A 6,362-nucleotide genomic window follows, 5' to 3' on the forward strand; every position below is an offset into this window, starting at 1 on the left:
GCTAGGCCCAGGCTCAAGGTCATGAGGTTTGAACTTAAGCCTGGAGATCTCTATTGTATTTACCTGTCCATGTTGGTATCATCTTGAGACCGCTGTGTAACTGGTCCTGTGTGTTGTGGTTGTGCGTCAGGGTCCCAGGGCTGAGGTCATGATACACAGTGCCATGGAGAGAGGCAAGTGGTTCTTCTTCCAGAATTGCCACCTGGCACCCAGCTGGTTGCCCTTCGTGGAGAAACTGATTGACAACATTGACCCAGATAAGGTGGGCTCACCTAGAAGAACACACACACACGCAAAGCTGAATATATTCAGCACCAGTCAAAAGTTTGGACACACCTACTCATTCAAGTGTTTGTATTTATTTTATTTTGACATTGAAGTAGTCACCTGGATGCATTTCAATTAACAGGTGTGTCTTCTTAAAAGTTCTGTAACGTTCGTCTGAAGAAGTAGGCCAAGGTGCAGCGTGGTAAGTGTTCATGATCTTTAATACTCAGAACACCAAACAAAAACAACAAAAGGAATAACGAACGTCACATTCTGCCAGCTTCACAGAGCTAACAAAAAACAAGATCCCACAACATAGGTGGGAAAATAGGCTACCTAAGTATGATTCCCAATCAGAGACAACGATAGACAGCTGCTTGGCAACCGCACTCAGACAAAACCAAAGAAATACAAAACATAGAATGCCCACCCCACATCACACCATGAAGGTCAGTCAATACGGAAACTTTGAAAGTTTCTTCAAGTGCAGTCGCCAAAACCATCAAGTGCTGTGATGAAACTGGCTCTCATGAGGACCGCCACAGGAATGAAAGACCCAGAGTTGCCTCTGCTGTAGAGGATAAGTTCATTAGAGTTACCAGCCTCAGAAATTGCAGCCCAAATAAATGCTTCACAGAGTTCAAGTAAAAGACACATCTCAACATCAACTGTTCAGAGGAGACTTTGTGAATCAGGCCTTCATGGTCGAATTGCTGCAAACAAACCACTACTAAAGGACACCAAAAAGAAGAAGAGACTTGCTTGTGCCAAAAAACACGAGCAATGGACATTAGACTGGTGTAAATTTGTCCTTTGGTCTGGAGTCCAAATTCTTTGTGAGACGCGGTGTGGGTGAACAGATGCACGGAGGAGGAGGTGTCATGGTGTGGGGTGCTTTGCTGATGACACTGTCTGTGATTTATTTAGAATTCAAGACACACTTAACCAGCATGTGTACCACAGCATTCTGCAGCAATACGCCAGCCCATCTGGTTTGGGCTTAGTGGGACTATCATTTGTTTTTCAACAGGACAATGACCCAACACACCTCCGGGCTGTGTAAGGGCTATTTTACCAAGAAGGGGAGTGAGGGAGTGCTGCATGAGATGACCTGGCCTCCACAATCACCTGACCCCCACAATCCCCTGACCTCAACCAAATTGAGATGGTTTTGGATGAGTCGGACCGTGGAGCAAAGGAAAAGCCTCCAACAAGTGCTCAGCATATGTGGGAACTCCTTCAGGACTGTTGGAAAAGCATTTCAGGTGAAGTTGGTTGAGAGAATGCCAAGAGTGTGTAAAGCTGTCATGAAGGCAAAGGGTGGCTATTTGAAGAATTGTAATTGTAAAATATATTTTGATTTGTTTAACACTTTTTTGGTTACTACATGATTCCATATGTGTTATTTCATAGTTATGATGTCTCACTATTATTCCACAATGTAGAAAATAGTAAAAAATAAAGAAAAACTCTTGAATGAGTAGCTGTTGTAAAACTTTTGACCGGTAGTGTATTTCATGGAAAGAACAGGTGCTCATAATGTTTTCTACACTCAGTAAAGCAAGATGTAAAAACCTTTGTCACTCTTAAACCTGCCAACTCCTCTTCAGGTACACCAGGATTTTCTGGGGGGCTCACCAGCCTCCCCAGCAGCACATTCCCAGTGTCTATCCTCCAGAATGACTATAAGATGACCATAGAGCCTCCCAGAGGCATCAAGGCTAACCTGTTGAAGACCTCCCTGAGCCTGAATGATGACTTCATCACTACCTGCACCAAGGTCTGGCTCCTCCCACTTCCATACTATACTGTGCATTGTATTGTGTAATTCAAGTGGAAAACATCATATCCAGACACCTCACCTAACACTGTCCCCTGCTCCTCCTCTTCTCTCCTATCCAGGCTGTAGAGCTTAAGTCATTAAGCTCTGCAGCCTGGATAGGAGATGGCATTAAGTCATGCCATTGAGCTCATCCCAGATGAGTTCATTGACGGTGACCTGTGCATCTATATCAGCCAGCTCAAGATGTTCCTGTAGGAGTACCAGGACAAGGTGTTGAAGTCTCTCTCTCGCTCTCGCTCTCTTTTCTTCCCACTTTTCCTTTGGTATTTCTCTTTTCATCTCACCTCTCCTTCTTTCTCTTTTGTCTACTCTCATGTCCTACCCTTTTATCTCTGGTCCTTTTGTGCTATTCTCCACTGTCCACTATTTATACACTTCTCTCCTGTCTACAGTTCTGTAACTTATCTCTCTTCTCTCCCTGTAACGCTTTACACATCCTTGTCCTCTGTCTGACATACACTGCACATATTCCAAATTGGTTCCTATTGTCATTGAAATGTCATTCTTATGACATACATTTGAACTATCAGCTGAAACAAATACCTCTAGCAAGAGTATGCATTTTTCTATGGTTCAGAGACTCCTTATTTTATGCTGTGTGTGTGTGTGTGTGTGTGTGTGTGTGTGTGTGTGTGTGTGTGTGTGTGTGTGTGTGTGTGTGTGTGTGTGTGTCCTCTCTCACTGAAATTCTACTCCAGCAAGAAACCGGTTTTGAACTTGTCTTACTTATATTTGATGCTTACAGTGCCTTGCGAAAGTATTCGGCCCCCTTGAACTTTGCGACCTTTTGCCACATTTCAGGCTTCAACATAAAGATATAAAACTGTATTTTTTTGTGAAGAATCAACAACAAGTGAGACACAATCATGAAGTGGAACGACATTTATTGGATATTTCAAACTTTTTTAACAAATCAAAAACTGAAAAATTGGCCGTGCAAAATTATTCAGCCCCCTTAAGTTAATACTTTGTAGCGCCACCTTTTGCTGCGATTACAGCTGTAAGTCGCTTGGGGTATGTCTCTATCAGTTTTGCACATCGAGAGACTGAAATTTTTTCCCATTCCTCCTTGCAAAACAGCTCGAGCTCAGTGAGGTTGGATGGAGAGCATTTGTGAACAGCAGTTTTCAGTTCTTTCCACAGATTCTCGATTGGATTCAGGTCTGGACTTTGACTTGGCCATTCTAACACCTGGATATGTTTATTTTTGAACCATTCCATTGTAGATTTTGCTTTATGTTTTGGATCATTGTCTTGTTGGAAGACAAATCTCCGTCCCAGTCTCAGGTCTTTTGCAGACTCCATCAGGTTTTCTTCCAGAATGGTCCTGTATTTGGCTCCATCTTCCCATCAATTTTAACCATCTTCCCTGTCCCTGCTGAAGAAAAGCAGGCCCAAACCATGATGCTGCCACCACCATGTTTGACAGTGGGGATGGTGTGTTCGGGGTGATGAGCTGTGTTGCTTTTACGCCAAACATAACATTTTGCATTGTTGACAAAAAGTTCAATTTTGGTTTCATCTGACCAGAGCACCTTCTTCCACATGTTTGGTGTGTCTCCCAGGTGGCTTGTGGCAAACTTTAAACAACACTTTTTATGGATATCTTTAAGAAATGGCTTTCTTCTTGCCACTCTTCCATAAAGGCCAGATTTGTGCAAAATACGACTGATTGTTGTCCTATGGACAGAGTCTCCCACCTCAGCTGTAGATCTCTGCAGTTCATCCAGAGTGATCATGGGCCTCTTGGCTGCATCTCTGATCAGTCTTCTCCTTGTATGAGCTGAAAGTTTAGAGGGACGGCCAGGTCTTGGTAGATTTGCAGTGGTCTGATACTCCTTCCATTTCAATATTATCGCTTGCACAGTGCTCCTTGGGATGTTTAAAGCTTGGGAAATCTTTTTGTATCCAAATCCGGCTTTAAACTTCTTCACAACAGTATCTCGGACCTGCTTGGTGTGTTCCTTGTTCTTCATGATGCTCTCTGCGCTTTTAACGAACCTCTGAGACTATCACAGTGCAGGTGCATTTATACGGAGACTTGATTACACACAGGTGGATTGTATTTATCATCATTAGTCATTTAGGTCAACATTGGATCATTCAGAGATCCTCACTGAACTTCTGGAGAGAGTTTGCTGCACTGAAAGTAAAGGGGCTGAATAATTTTGCACGCCCAATTTTTCAGTTTTTGATTTGTTAAAAAAGTTTGAAATATCCAATAAATGTCGTTCCACTTCATGATTGTGTCCCACTTGTTGTTGATTCTTCACAAAAAAATACAGTTTTATATCTTTATGTTTGAAGCCTGAAATGTGGCAAAAGGTCGCAAAGTTCAAGGGGGCCGAATACTTTCGCAAGGCACTGTATATAGCTCTTACTGTAGTCTGTTTTAGATGTTATACTTTGCAAAGACCAACAGATTTGAGTTGAAGCTTAACAGAGAACATTTGTTACATTCTTCTTGTTAACAAAAGCTCATAGGAAATGCTCAGGATGCCATTCTGTTGACATGCTAACATACCTTATTAACTAATCAGTTCGGTACATATCCCAAAACAAGGTCACGGCCCCACCAGCCCGCCACGGGGGGATGGGGATTTTGAGTTATTGTGTGTTGTAAGTTTGAATTAATTAAGGCTGGGCTAGTAATGCATCTTGTTTGTCCCCTATCAGTTTTCAGGATGTGATGACTAAGTACCCAGTCCTGTATGAGGAGTCCATGAACACAGTCCTAATCCAGGAGGTCATCAGGTAACCTAGCCCTGTCATTAATCACTGCTGAAGTCCCTAACGTCTTGTCAGTGCCACATCTTCTTCTCCCACCATTAACCTCAAGCCAGTTCCAGTTACCATCCTAATCCTCCGTATCAGAGAGCTCTTCTATAGTTATATTATATTTTTTCTCATGATAGCTGTAGTGAAATGTGTTGTTTTACGGGGTCAGACATAGTAGTACGGCACCCCTGGAACAAATTGGAGTTAAGTGCCTTACTCAAGGGCACATTTTTGCTTTTCGGCTCGGTTATTCAAACGAGTGACCTTTCGGTTACTGGCCCATATTCACCATTCTCCTTAGTATCTCTCTCTAATTCTCATCCATCCACCCTTCACTCTCTCAGGTATAACCCGGTTGTTAGCGGTCGTGTCCCAGAGCCTCAGTGATATAGTGAAGGCTCGAAAGTGCTTAGTGGCGAGGTCATCAGAACTGCCGCTTATGGCCAACAGCTTGTTCGTCAAAAAGTACTTGACATGTGGCAGGCCAAGGTACTCACAGGAACGCATACACTACATGACCAGAATATGTGGACACGTGCTCGTCGAATATCTCTTTACAAAATCATGGGCATTAATATAGAGTCGGTCCCCCCTTTGCTTCTATAACAGCCTCCACTCTTCTGGCAAGGCTTTCACTGCGGGGGACTATCTTCCATTCAGCCACAAGAGCATTAGTAAGGTCGGGCATTGATATTGGGCGATTAGGCCTGGCTCGCAGTCGGCATTCCAATTCATCCCAAGGGTGTTCGATGGGTTTGAGGTCAGGGCTCTATGCAGGCCAGTCAAGTTCTTCCACACCGATCTCAACAAACTATTTCTGCATGGATCTCACTTTGTGCACAGGGGCATTGTCATGCTGAAACAGGAAAGGGCCTTCCCCAAACTGTTGCCACAAAGTTGGAAGCACAGAATCATCTAGAACAGGGGTACTCAAGTACTATTTGAGAAGGTCCGGTCACACAAATGTCTGAGGTGGCAAAGGTCCGGATGGATAATGTCATTTATCGACGTAATAACAAACCACGCAGCTCACAACCCATGCGACCCCAAACTGTTCACACCCCTCTTGTTGGCGGATATTTTTTGCTGTTTTAAAGCTAATTTCCTTCAATTCTATGCATTCTTCCATGTCTTGTGTGTGTTTATATGATACAAGGGGTCGAAGCCCGAAACATGTCAAATTGCAGGTCTTAGGGTATCATCGCCGAAGTCGATGCCTCTCCTTGTTCGGGCGGTGTTCGGCGGTCGACGTCGCCGGTCTTCTAGCCATCGCCGATCCATTTTTCATTTTCCATTTATTTTGTCTCGTTTTACCACACACCTGGCTCTCATTTCCCTCATTATGTGTTGTGTATTTAACCCTCTGTTTCCCCCATGACTTTGTGTGGTATTGTTTATCTGTTTTTATATATGCGCACGTTAGGCTGGTTGCGCTGGGTTATGTTCAACCCGTATTTGTATTTGGTGTTCGTTT

Source organism: Oncorhynchus mykiss, chromosome 7 (assembly GCF_057628025.1).
Source record: "Oncorhynchus mykiss isolate SJ-2025 chromosome 7, ASM5762802v1, whole genome shotgun sequence".
NCBI lineage: Eukaryota > Metazoa > Chordata > Actinopteri > Salmoniformes > Salmonidae > Oncorhynchus > Oncorhynchus mykiss.